A 14,840-nucleotide genomic window follows, 5' to 3' on the forward strand; every position below is an offset into this window, starting at 1 on the left:
AAGGAAGGAAGGAAGGAAGGAAGGAAGGAAGGAAGGAAGGAAGGAAGGAAAGAAGGAAGGAAAGAAAGAAAGAAAGATCAAAGAAGGAAGGAAGGAAGGAAAGAGAAAGAAAGAGAGAGAGAAAGAGAAAGGAAGGAAGGAAATAAATAAATTTATGTAAGCATAAGAAAAAATAAGATGTAGTGAAATACATATAATATAAATGTGTTTATATAAAAGAATGAACTAAAAAATACACCAGCATATTAAGTGTGCATGGAGAAACACATGAAAGTTTACACACTATAGTTTTCATAATTTTGGTGTGGGGCTGAGAGAGAATTTCAGAGAGATATTAAGATGCAAAATGAACAGAGAGGTAGAAGAAAAAATATGAAGTTGCATGAAATAATTTCATCTGCATCAAATCATACAAGTTTGAATCTCTGCCGAATGCTGATGTTTGTTATCACAGGTGGTGCATATCTAGGTGGAATTCACTTTCTTCTAATACTTTTGTCCAAATGTTTTGCAAGGAAGATGTCTTACAATATTATACTATGATGTAATCAGAAAATAGTTTTGGGTGTGCAAGACATAGGAATCAAATTGAATCTAAAGTAGAAGAAAATAAAGAGTTAAAAACAAACAGAAAGTAGACAAACAATAAAGGAATATTGGTGGTTTTTTGAAAGATCAGTAAAAATTATTAACTTTAGTCAGAAAAAAAGAGAAAACACAAATTGCCTATATCAGGAATAAAAGAGGAAACTTCATGATAAATATTACAGATACAAAATAGATAACAGGGGACTAGTATGAACCACCTTATCACAACAATTAAACAATTTAAGTGAAAATGGTGATCTCTATGAAACACACAAAATACCTACTTAAGAAGAAATAAAATGTAAAGAGATGCAAAAAAGAAAGAAAACTGATTTAATGATTTAAAGTCTTTCATACATTTAAGCACAAACATTTTTAAAATTAAAAAATAAAGCCTTCCTACAAAGCCTTTCTACAAACTCCCAGACCTACAGGACTTCAGTAAATTCTATCAAACCTTTAAGAAAGTAGATAAAGGAAAAAGAACCCCTTTCCAACTCAATTTTGTGAAACCAGTTATACCCTGAAATAAAAACCAGAACTATCACAAGAAAAATCTAGGGACTGTATCCCTAGTTTAAGTGTAGCCAAATATTAGCTAACTTAATTCAGCCATATATAAAGGGATAGGAAAAAAGAGCAATACACTGTTGGCCAATACCCATATCAAAAATAATAATAAGCGCTTAGAAAACCAGAAACAGAAGGGTCCTCCTTCAACCTGCTTGGACATGTCTAGGTGAAGCCCACAGCTATCATATTTGATGTTGAAAAACTGAATGCCTTCCCCGTAAGACTGGCAACCCCAGGCAAGGAAACCATTGGCACCACTCCTAATCACTATCATCCTGGAGGTGGGAGCCACTGTAGTCAGGCAAGAAAGAGAAATTAAAGGCACACAGATTGAAAGTTTAAAAGAAAATTCTTTATTTGTAGATGACATTATTGGGTATGTAAGAAATCGTAGAAAATCTATAAGGAAAAATAGTTCAACAAGTGAGTTTAGCAAGGTCTCAGGATATAGGGATAGCATTCAAAAATCAATTTTGCATCTCTATATACAATAAACAATTAAAATTTTAAAGTTTTTAAATGACATTTATAAAAACATCCAAAAATCTGCAGTACCTAGAGATTAATCAGTACAAGTCCTGTGCTTTGAAAGTTCTAAGAGATCACTTAGAATAGCTAAAGAAGAGCAAAATAAATGGAAAACTGTACCATGATCATGAACTGGAGGGATTAAATAGCAATTCTGTCCAAACTGATGAATGGATTCAATGTTATTCCGATCAAAATTCCAACTTTTTTAAAATTATCAAGTTGATTCTAAAGTTTATAAGGAAATGTAATTAAGCTGTTTTACAAAAGAACTTATACTACCTGATTTCAATACTTACTATAAAGCTATAATAACCAAGACAGTAGGGTAATGATGTAAGTATAGACATACAGATCAAGGAAACATAATGGAGTTCAGAAATAGACCACACTAAGATGGCCAACTGGTTTCTAACTAATGGGCTAAAGCAATTCAATAAAGAAAGAAAAATCTCTTCAAGAAATGATGCTAAAATAACTGGATATCTGGTCTTACCTCACTCCATAAAAAATTAACTCAAAATGAATAGACCTGAGCCTAAACTAAATTCACATCTCTTCTAGAATATATAAGATAACATCATTATGATTTTTGGTTAGGCAAAGAAGTTTTAGCAAACGCAAAAAGCTTATATTCTTTTTTTTTTTTTTTTTTTTTTTTGAGACGGAGCCTCCCTCTGTTGCCTAGGCTGGAGTGCAGTGGCACAATCTCTGCTCACTGCAACCTCCACCTCCCAGGTTCAAGCGCTTCTCCTGCCTCAGCCTCCTGAGTAGCTGGGATTACAGGCACGCGCCACCACATCTGGCTAATTTTTTTCGTATTTTCAGTGGAGACAGGGTTTCTCAAACTCCTGACTTCATGATCCACCTGCCTTGACTTTCCAAAGTGCTGGGATTACAGGCGTGAGCCACCGTGCCCGGCCAAAAAACTTATATTCTAAAAGAAAAAATATGGTAAATTGGACTTCATCAAAATTATAAACTTGTACTGATCAACAGACATTGTTAAGAAAACAAGACAGAAAACCACGGAAGGAAGAAATTATTCTCCATACATATATCTGATAAAGGCCTGATAGAATTTCAGAACAACATAATTCAATAACAAGGAAATAAGTAACCCTTAAAAATAAATGAAAAAAGACTTGAACAGATATTTCACCAAAGAAGATATTATGCGCAAATGGCCAATGAACACATGACAAGATGTTCGACGTCATCAGTCACTAGGGAAATGTGAGTTAAAGCTGTGACGGGCTCCCACCACACAGCCGCGGGACAGGTAAATGGAAAGACGCTTCGGCGCCAAACATTGGCGAGGAGGGAGAGCAGGTGAAACACGCATATGCCGCGGGTGGGAAAGAACAATCACAAACACTTTGCAAAACGGATGGACAGGTTTGTTTGGTTTTTCATTTGTTTGTTTTAACGTGCCCTTACTATACGCCTAGCAATTCTACTCTTGGGTATTTACCTAAAACGAGAAAAAATATCCACACAAATACTTGTAACCCAAATGTTCATAACAGTTTCATTCATACCAGCCCAAAACTAGAAACAACCGTCATGTCCATCGACACTTGGATAGATTTTTTAAACTGTAGTATAGTCACACTGCTCAGCAATAAAAAGGGAAACTCTATAGGCACATGTAAAAATATGATGAATTTTGAAAACATGATGCTAAGCAAAAGAGGCCAGACACTAAAGATGACATGCTATACGATTCGATTTGTATGAGACTAAAGGAAAGACAACTCTGATTCAGAGAGAAAGATGAGTGGCGGCCTAGGGCCAGGGGGGGCCAGCGGCCTGATGGTAGGGAAGGGGCACCAGGGTGTCTCTGAATATATTCTAAGTCTTGATTTCAGTGGAGGTTACACCAGGGTACGTATTAGTACACTCAAAACGAATGCATGGCTGGGAGCACTGGCTCACGCCTGTAATCCCAGCACTTTGGGAGGCCAAGGCGGGCAGATCACCTGAGGTCAGGAGTTCAAGACCAGCCTGGCCAACATGGTGAAATCCCATCTCTACTAAATACAGAAAAATTAGCTGGACGTGGTGGCAGGTGCCTGTAATCCCAGCTACTCAGGAGGCTGAGGCAGAATTGCTTGAACCCAGGAGGTGGAGGTTGCAGTGAGCCGAGATCGCATCATTGCACTCCAGCCTGGGCGACACAGTAAGACTCCATCTCAAAAAAAAAAAAGAATGCATTTGCTGTACGTAAGTTATGGCTCGATATATTATTTTTTAAAGAAATATGTAAAGTACCTGATATGTATTAGGATTAGGTGCTCACAAAATGGTATATGTAAACAGTACAATTGTAAAATGAAAGAAATGGCAGCATAAGCCCACAATTTAGAGATGGGGGGCCAATTGTAGCATAGAGGCAAAGAGCATAAGCCCTGCAGACCCCCTCTCTGAGTCCCAGGGCTACCACTTAGTAATGGTATGACCTTGGAAAGGTTATTAGCCTCTCTGGGCCTCGGTGTCCTGGTCTGAAAAACAAGTCTGCCATAGTACACACTTCATAAAGTTGCGTAAGACAGTCCCAGTTCAACAAATGCTTATTGTTTGCTTATGATATTACTGGGAATATTTATCACAATCCAAAGTCAAAAATATTGAGGCCAAGCACAGTGGCACCTGCTTGTAATCCCAGTGCTTTGGGAGGCCAAGGCAGGAGGATCACTTGAGGCCAGCAGTTCAAGGCTACAATGAGCTATGATCACACCACTGCACCCATTCCAGCCTGGGCAACAGAGCGAGCCCTGTGTCTCTAAGAAATAAAGAGAGAGAGAGAGCGAGAGTGAGAGAGAGAGTAAGCAGAGCTGAAGATATCTACCATGAAGAGAGGAGCATAGAGCTGGGGAGGACTAGCAAGGGATGCTGCCTTTTCTCATAAACCCTTATATATGCTTTGATTTTTAACCAGATGTTGATAATACCTTACTTTTTCAAATTTAAAAAGATAGGATAGAAAAAAATACAAATATATCAACAAATAAAAACCATGACAAATACATGGAAAAACAGTTTACAAGAGAAGTATGCATATGAAACAAGAAATTCTTACAAAAGAATTTCTATGCATATGAAACATTACTAATAAAGAACATTACTAATAAAGAAGATAAAACAGGGTATCTTTTTTTGTTTTACTGGATTGGCAAAGATCTAAAATAATGGCAAAGAATTTGAAGAAACAGGAGTTGTTATGTAGTTGGAAGGAGTGAAAATTGTTACAAGCTTTTTTGGAGAGAAATTTAACAATATATGTCAAATTTTAAAAATCTGTATAATCTTTTAACAGTGACTACACTTCTCAGAATTAACCGTTAGATCAGACAAGTTGGGCTGGGCACGGAGGCTCATGCCTGTAATCCTAGCACTTTAGGAGGCCAAGGTGAGCAGATCACTTGAGGTCAGGAGGCCAAAACCAGCCTGGCCAACATGGTGAAGCCCCATCTATACTAAAAATACAAAAACTTAGCCGGGCATGGTGATGAGCACCTGTAATCCCAGCTACTTGGGAGGCTGAGGCAGGAGAATCACTTGAACCCAGGAGGCGGAGCTTGCAGTGAGCTGAGATCAAGGCACTGCACTCCAGCCTGGGTGACAGAGCCAGACTCCGTCTCTGAAAAAAACAAAAGACTTAGACAAGTATGAATATTTAAGAATAGCCAATACAAAATTGTTTATGCTTGCAAAACTAAAAGCTGGCAACAAACTGAATGTTAAACAATGTAATTAATATTAAAATGATATCATTAAATTAGAATATATCTATGACATTCACACAATGGAATGATTGATAGACAGTCAATAATGATGGTATAAATCTATATTTATTGAATTAGAAATATGTTCAAACTATAATATGATATGTAAAATCCAGGTTATAAAATAGCATACCTGGTATAAACAAATTTAGTTTCTTTGGAAGTGCATTTGTATGTTTTTGTGGCAAAAGAAAAAATCTGAAAGGATTTTTACCAATATGATAATAATGATTATTAATGGACAGTAAGATCTGAGGGATTTTTACTTTTTACTTTAAAGTTGTCTCTGTCACATAAATGTTTTATAACGATCATATGTTAATTTTTAATCTGCATTTGTAGTTCTAGATGTTAGGATGTGCTGGAGAAGGCTCAAGTTCTTGCCTGTCCAACATCAACTCCTTACAAAAGTTAGTGTTGTAAAACATTTTACATTTAGCAAAAGACTGCAGTCAGTTCCTATTATTCACTCTTTGTTGTTTGTTTTTTTGAGATGGAGTCTCGCTCTGTTACCCAGGTTGGAGTGCAGTGGCGCAATCTCCGCTCACTGCAACCTTTGCCTCCCAGGTTCAAGGGATTCTCCTGCCTCAGCCTCCCGAGTAGCTGGGACTACAGGTGCCCGCCACCACACCCAGCTAATTTTTGTATTTTTAGTAGAAATAGGGGTCTCACCATGTTAGCCAGGCTGGCCTTGACCTTGTGATCTGCCAGCCTCGGCCTCCCAGGTTCCTATTATTCTTTTGTGCCCACAATGATGAACATACCTAGTGATTCAGACCTCAGGAAGCCTGGCCTCATCTCATGCTCTGATCTCATCCACACTGGCCTGTTGCCTGGTTAATAAGCTGTGATATCATAGCTTGTGAGGATGCATACTTGAGCAGGGATGAGACACTAGGCAATATTAGAGTCAACGCAAAGAAAAGAAATAAATACATTCCAAGGAGCACAGAAGGAAAAAAATCTTAGGTATAACGGTTTTTTTCATAAAAGCATTCTAATTTTCTGAGTATATATTAAGTAATGTTTTGTGATACAGAATTTCACTCCATTGCCCAGGCTGGAGTGCAGTAATGTGATTAAACTTCGGCTTATGATCATCTAATCTTAGAAAATAAAGTTAAGAAGATGCTAGCTAATATATTAGAATATTTTCCACAAAAGAAGGTGATCTTTGTCCCTTGAAAAGCAGAACCAAAAGTGATTCCATGTATGTTTCAAAGTCATATAAATGTAGACCACTGTGGAGGCAGCAGGACTTGCTCTGAGGAATGTTTGGAGCATCATCATTTTTAATCCTAAATCCTCAAATGAGATAAAGTAGCCATCAAAATAGATCCCTGGCCTCTGTTGGGATCTTGGGGAGCTAAGCCCCAGCTTCTGATGTGAGCAGCCTAGGCCAGGTGACCAAGTCACGAGCAGGCCCATTTCTAACACAGAGGTGGGGGAGTCTGCGTGACTCAGGGGTGCATCCTGCAAGAAGACAGGGACCTGCTCAGGGGCGGCGACCACTCCAATGCACAAGCTGCTTGCTTTTGGCCAACTGGACTCCAGCAGGTTTCTTCACTGGGAGCTACGACCACCTGAAAATGATGACTCAGCCGCAGGCATGGCCAGGGCCACAGCTCGCGTCTGTCCGTGCCAGGGAGGCTGTCCTTCAGGGCGATGGGCAACTGGAGCCTCTCCTGTCCTTGAGCGCCTGGGCTGCCATAGCCAGGTGATGGCCTTCTCATCCAGGCACGGTGACTCGTGTCACCAGAGGGAGGGAGAATGCCTCCCATGCTAACCACGTTTGACTGTCCCTTTGTAGAACATTCTGATGTGTGTAAAGCACGGATTTGGGAATCTCCAAGCTTGGTTGACTTTGTAAAAGGAAAAGGTAAGAGATAAATGTAGACTCTGCCAATCCAGCACTGTCTAGGAGAGAGGACACTTTGAGAGCCCCACACCTCTCGGGAAAGGCAATCCAAAGGGGAGCTGGGCACTGGGGTTCCAGGCAGTGGGGTCCCAGTGTCCTCATCCCAGGAGTGAGACCACTCCCACTGGATGCCAATAAAGCCACTGAGGACAGCATTCGCCTCCTTCCCTCTCAGGATTTCTGTTCACCGAGCAGAGCACTTGCTCCATACTCTCCCCTGGTATTCCGAGCCCTTCCACTGTTGCTTTGCCTTATAAATTAATAAAGCAGGGCTGGGCATGGTGGCTCACACCTGTCATCCCAGTACTTGGTGAGGCCAAGGCAGGAGGATCTCTTGAGCTCAGGAGTTTGAGACCAGCCTGGGCAACATAGTGAGACTCCCGTCTCTGCTAAAAACATTTTTCTTTTTAATATTAAAATTAGCTGAGTGTGATGGCGCACCTGTAGTCACAGTTACCTGGGAGCCTGAGGAGGGAGGATCACTTAAGCCTGGGAGGTCAAGGCTGCAGTGAGCCATGATCACACCACTGCATTCCAGCCTGGGCAATAGAGCAAAATTCTGTATCAAAAAACAAAGCAAACAACAACAAAGCAGCATTCTGATTTCATGCATGTGGCTCATGAGTTTATTTAGGGTAAGTTTGTCCCTGGGATTGGCAAGACTTCCAGGTTAGACCCAGAGCGCCACAAGATGGCATCCCACAAGACCTGCTGGGAGAACTTCCCTCAGCCGCCCCTGGAGGCTACCAAGAGTCTGGAAATATTGTGACTTTCTCTTCCAGGATAACCCACACTCCTGCAAGTGGCATGGAAGTCTTCGCCACCTGGCTCAGCCCAGCTCCTGGCCTCAAACCGCAGCTTTCTTATGCTGCGCTTCACAGCAACTCACAACTACTTGTACCCCACACACCTGCCCCATGCGTGTGCATCTGCCCATCCCATGCACACATTCTTATTCACAAGCGGGTCTTGAGCCTGTGGCTTCCTAAAACACCTACCCCCGATCTCCACACCACAAGCTCCCTCAGCTTTCAGGTTTTGGCAACATCACTTCCTCTTTATTGCAGCCAATCCCACTGCCCCAGCCACCTGAGCACTCCCTGTCTCCACCTCCTCCATCGTCATTTTATTACAATATTTAGTGTATCTGTCTCCTCCCAGATTGTGAGCTTCCAGAGATGAGCAATTCTATCACTTTTAGATGCCTGGGATTTGCGACCTATTAAGTACACGTATTGTAGGTATTTCTCAAATGTGAAATGAATAGCTACAGTAAGTTTATTATCTGCGTATTGGAGGAAAATGCAAATGCAGTGAGTCTCCAGGGTGTTTCCTCACAGCACCAGGAGTGAAATGTTGGAGGAGATGGAATGAGGTCTGAAGGAGCTTCAACCTGACCAACGCGGGAGCCGCGGGGAGGAGAGGGCTCCGCGCTCTCCCTCTCCTCTTCCCCCCTGTCCTGACTGCCCACAGCCTCTCAGGAAGCAGCATGTGAGGAAGGTGTGAAAACGAGAGTGAGGGGGATGAACTCCAGGCATCGGCCAGATCTGCTGTGAAGAAGGAAAGAGAAGGCAGGAAGTCACTGTGTGACTGCTGGAAGGAAAGAAAATTCCAGGGGCCAGCCATCCAGGGCAACTGTGCCTGGGTATCTCTGTTCATTTGCAAAAGTGCCTAAGTCTTCAATTACCTGTAAAATCAGACATACTTTCTCCCAACAATTTTTCTTAACTGGGTAAAGAAAGATATTAAATCCGATTTATAATATAATAAATTTTCCAAATTTGAAAAACTACTTTATATTCTCTAGGGAAGAGTCAGGCTGGAGGAATCTTGCCTTAACTCACAGCTCCTACAGATTGCTTTTGACCATGAATATCTCATTTTATAGTTCCATTTTTCTAAGTGATATCCTGAACTAAGGAATAATTTAGATAATAAATCCATTTCAATTACTGTCCATTAGAAGACAGGAAAACATTAAGCCCAACCAAAGCTCATGGGAATTATGGTCGCCCTTGCAGGTGAAAATGAATTTAGTGCCACCATAGGTGATGCCGCCCTCCTCTAGCCCATGTTCTTTCTTATGGAAAGAGCAGTCCACATTCAAACGACATGTTTCTCTGTCATGCTTCTGAATGAAGAAACCATTATCTGAATTTTCCTAACACAAACTCAGACCCCATGACACAAAGTAACAACAGTGTGGGTCATAGAACTGTCTGATTCCCCGTCCCTTCCCACTCTCCTCTCCTCTCTCCTTTCTTTCTCTGACCTCCTTTGCTTGGTCATTCTACAACTCAGGAGACCTTCCCACATTTGCAGACAGAAGCGGACAACAGCTTGTAGGGGGCTGGGAGGCCCAGTGTCAAATCTCTCAGAGAATCTGATCGGCTCCACCCAGGTCAGTACCCGCCCTGGTCCACTCAGCTGTGCCATGGCCATCGGATCACACAAGTCGAACATCACTGATGGGTCAGGGCTCAGAAAAAGCAGCTAGTTCAGGGGTTGAGCAAGTGCTCCTGACATTTACTTCATAGTTTCCTAAAGCATTGTGGGAAAAGTACATTTTGAAATATAGACGGGTCCCAAATTACAACAGTTGACTTATAATTTTTCAACTTTACAATAGTGTAAAAAGAGAGATGCCTTCAGTGGAAAGCACACTTCAAATTTCGCATTTTGATCTTTTTCCAGGCTAGCAATATACCGTAGGATGCCCTTACATTGCCTAGCAGCATGTGTGGCTCCCAGACAGGCCCACGGCCATGCGGGTGAGCAGCCCACCCTCGATAATTTTGCCAACCGTGGGCTAGCAAGCATGCTGTGAGCACAGTTAAGGTAGACGAGGCTAAGTTGTGGTGTTCCGGAAGGTCAGTATATTAAATGCAATTTCGACTTCTGATACTTTCAATTTGAAATGGGTTTCAAGTTTAAGTTTCAATGGGTTTTACTGGAACGTGACCCCATCATAAATTGAGGAACATCTGTACTTATTTATGCCTACATCAATGAGAAGATGGAGTTTATTTTTCTTGTTTCCTTATGATTATTAGCAGACATGCATCTTAACTCTTCTTAGGCAGTGAGGAGCATGGGTAAAGATGGCCCAATTCCATCTTGTGTGAAGCTCTTATCATCACTCATGTTCAATTGGGATAAACAATTAAATAGCAATTATTTTGTTCTTCATCATTCACACTCATAATAATCATGGGAAATTCATCACGAATTTAGTAATTCCAAGGGGCTTTCAAGGTGATTGATCAGAATCAGGAAGAGGAAATGGGCAAGGCTGATGAAAATATACTTGTTTGTCCTGGAAAACTGCATCACACACATCTTTTTGTGTGACGGAGAATGGAGATGGACTTCCTCCTCACCATGCTGGCTCCTTCCTCTTCTCCCTCATTCTCTCAACCCTACCAGGCCCACTTCAAGGGCCATCAATGAGTCCCATAAGCCTCACAGGCAATCCACTGATTAAACTCTTTTTTCAGAGGATAATGAAGACAGGAACTATAAGTGGATTTAAGAATTATTGGGATAAAATGATAATATTAGAGCCATAAATTGCTACAGAGAGAAGCTAGGATATATTTAATTCTTAAAGATGCTGATTTTAGGGGTAATCCTCCAACCCAATCCTCCTATAAACAGAATTTAATTAGAAAATACATAGAAAGGGAGAAGATTTCAGACAGAGGAAACAGAAGGAATGAAACTGAGGAGAAAGGAATGAGAAGCTGTGCTTAGCAGAAGGAAATAAAACATGTTATACAGAAGAAAAAAGGATTTCTCTTTTGGCTGGGTGTTACAGTCATGACACATCAGCTAAACATCACTCTTTCGGGAGGTCTTCCCTGAGTTGCCAATGTAAGTAGCTCCTGCCCACTCTGTAGGACATGCTGTCCTAGCACTTACCACTACCTGATTTGGTAAAGGGGGGTGTATTAGTCCTTTTTCACATTGCCATAAGAAACTACCTGAGACTGGGTAATTTATAAAGAAAATAGATTAACTGACTCACAGTTCCACATGGCTGGAGGGGCCTCAGGAAACTTACAATCATGGCAGAAGGCAAAGGGAAAGCAAGGCATGTTTTACATGGTGGCAGGAGTGAGACAGAGCAAGGAAGAAAGTGCCATACTTTTAAACCATCAGATCCTGTGAGAATTCACTCACTATAATGAGACCAGAGTTGGGGGAAACCACCCCCATGATCCAATCACCTCCTACCAGGTCCCTCCCCTGACACATGAGGATTACGATTTGCCATGAGATTTGGGTGGGGACACAGAGCCAAATTATATCATTCTGCCCCGTCCCCTCCCAAATCTTATGTCCTTCTCACAGTTTAAAATACAATCATGCCTTCCCAACAGTCCCCCAAACTCTTAACTCATTCCAGCATTAACTCAAAAGTCCAAGTCCAAAGTCTCATCTGAGACAAGACAAGTCCCTTCCACCAATGAGCCTGTAAAATAAAAAACAAGTTAGTTACTTCAAAGACACAATGGGAGTGCAGGTATTGGGTAAATGCTCCCATTCCAAAAGGGAGAAATTGGCCAAAACAAAGGAGTTACAGGCCCCATGCAAGTCCCAAATCCAGCAGAGCTGTTATTAAAACGTAAATCTCCAAAATAATCTCCTTTGACTCCATGTCTCACATCCAGGGTATGCTGATGCAAGGGGTGGGCTCTCAAGGTCTTGGGCATCTCCACCCCTCTGGCTCTGCAGAGTACAGTCCTCACAGCTGCTTTCACAGGCTAATGTTGAGTGCCTGCAGCTTTTCTAGGTGCACAGTGCAAGCTGTCAGTGGATTTACTATTCTGGGGTCTGGAGGACTGTGACCCTCTTCTCACAACTCCACTAGGCAGTGCCCCAGTAGGGACTCTGTGTGCGGGCTCCAATCCCACATTTCCCCTCCACACTGCCCTAGTAGAAGTTCTCCATGAGGGCTCCACCCCTGCAGCAGACTTCTGTCCGAACATCCAGGCATTTCCATATATCCTCTGAAATCTAGGCAGAGACTCCCAAACTCTTTCCTTCTGTGCACCTGCAGGCCCAACACCATGTGGAAGCTACTAAGGCTTGAAGCTCACACCTTCTAAAGCCATGGCCTGAGCTGTACCTTGGCCCCTTTTAGCCACAGCTGGAGCTGGAGTGACTGGGACACAAGGCACAATGTCCTGAGGCTGCACATTACAGCAGGGCCCTGAGCCCAGCCCACAGAACCATTTTTCCCTCCTATGGGAGGGGCTGCCATGTGATGGGAGGGGTTGCCATGAAGGTCTCTGACATTCTCTGGAGACATTTTCCCCATTGTCTTGGTTATTAACATTTGGCTCCTCCACTTATGCAAATTTCTGCAGCCACCTTGAATTTCTCCCCAGAAAATTGTTTTCTTCTTTTCTACCACATGGTCAGGCTGCAAATTTTCCAAAGTTTTATGCTCTGCTTCCCTTTTAAACATAAGTTTCCATTTCTGATCATCTCTTTGTGAATACATACGACTGTATACTTTTAGAAACAGCCAGAATACTTCTTAAATGCTCTGCTGCTTAGAAATGTTTTCCACCAGATACTGTAAATAATCTCTCTCAAGTTCAAAGTTCTACAGATCTCTAGGGCAGGGGCAAAATGCCACCAGTCTCTTTGCTAAAGCATAGCAAGAGTGACCTTTACTCCAGTTCCCAATAAGTTCCTCATCTCCATCAGATCCTGTGAAAACTCACCATCACAAGAACAGCATGGAGGAAATTCTCCCCCATGATCCAGTCATCTCCCACCAGGTCCCTCCCCTGACACGTGAGGATTACAATTCAACGTGAAATGTGGGTGAGGACACAGAGCCAAATCATATCAGAGAGGCTGTTTTTCACTAGAGTGTGAGCTGTATGAGAATTTGAGTAGCGTCATCTGACACATAGTAGGCACTAAGTAGGTGCTTATGGAGGGAAGGAGCGAAGGAAAGAAGTGGGTGGGGGAACTACAGAATGCTTGTTATATTACGTGTGATCCTAGCCTTCACACTTGATTGCTTTTGAGTGGTATTTTAATGCATTGTTGATATAACTCAAGACGTTGACATTCTCTTTTAGCTTATTTTCCCAATTAATCATCTGAGCCAATACTTCATTGAGTTGAATTTATTTCTTAATTTTCAGCCTTATAAACAAATCCTGAAATCACATACCTCTGTCCTCTTTCTGTTGCTGCTTCCTCCCCTTTGATTGCCTCAATCGCCATGACCAAAAGTGACCTCTCCCTCTGTGTTCATTATCATCCCTCTCTGTACCAATTACTTGGGAGGTCTTATATTGTTATTGAACTCCTGAGTGTAATTTCACTTTTATCTATTTGTGGCTTTCCCCCAATCGTGCTGTAAGCTTCCAGAGCCCAAAGACCATGACTTGTATTTGATGTCCTTATGCTCCCAAGAGTACCTGGCATCAAATTTTGCACAAAGTAGGTGCTCAGATATTCTCTATTCACATATTTATTTATGTGAAGAGCTAGTTTATCTCAGAAATCATAGTTTGCCATGTTTCATTACAATACTAATCACAAAAGTCAAAATTTTGATGAGTGCAACTCAACCAGAATTCCTGGGTTAACATAAATATTTTGATTTGCATCACTTTTATCAGAGTTATGACATTTCATTGAGAACAGAAATCTCAAAGTCTTCACCTTCCACCTTTCACCTGGCCATCCCAAAGGCAGCCTCTGCTTCCTATTCGACACCTCCAGACCTGAATAAGGAGAATTCATCTGGAAATCACCACTTCAGAGAAGATTTACCTGTAGATTGTGGGCTCTCAGAATGTGGGACCTTTTTCATCTTTATTGTTCCAATTTCTGGCACATAGATATTAGCTAATTCAACATCAGTCATTATTGAAGGATTCTATTATTTTTATTACATGATACTAAAGCTTTCACTAAAACTTCAGATCACTAAATAACTACCATTTTTTGAGCATATCCTCTGTGCTAGGACACATTTTACCTAATTTAATCCTTCCAAGAACCCTTGGAGGCAGAGATTAGAATGATGAATAAAAGAGATTAAGTAATTTTCTCAAGTTCAAAAAGCTGGTAAATGATGGATGGTTCTCAAATCCAGATCCTTCCAATTTCAGATAAGGGTCAAAATGATTTTTGAGTTTAAAAAGAATCCTCCATGGTTAACTCTCAATGAATCAGAACATTTACTGCAACACAATGCCTGTTGTATTCCCTGGGGCATAAAAATAAAATAAAAAACACAACAACTTCAACACTCCACTGTGAACATTAGACAGATCAATGAGACAGAAAGTTAACAAGGATATCCAGGAATTGAACTCATCTCTGCACCAAGCGGATCTAATAGACATCTATAGAACTCTCCACCCCAAATCAACAGAATATACATTCTTCTCAGCACCACATCACACTTA

At 41.4% G+C, this 14,840-nt stretch overlaps 1 long non-coding RNA gene across 1 annotated transcript in view; it reads right to left on the reverse strand.

The window, feature by feature from the left end:
- LOC105511372 overlaps positions 1-14,840 on the reverse strand; it is a 138,846-nt gene that overhangs the window by 81,289 nt on the left and 42,717 nt on the right. The window lies entirely within an intron of this gene.

The sequence above is a fragment of the Colobus angolensis genome, unplaced genomic scaffold, assembly GCF_000951035.1.
Source record: "Colobus angolensis palliatus isolate OR3802 unplaced genomic scaffold, Cang.pa_1.0 Scaffold2, whole genome shotgun sequence".
Lineage (NCBI taxonomy): Eukaryota > Metazoa > Chordata > Mammalia > Primates > Cercopithecidae > Colobus > Colobus angolensis.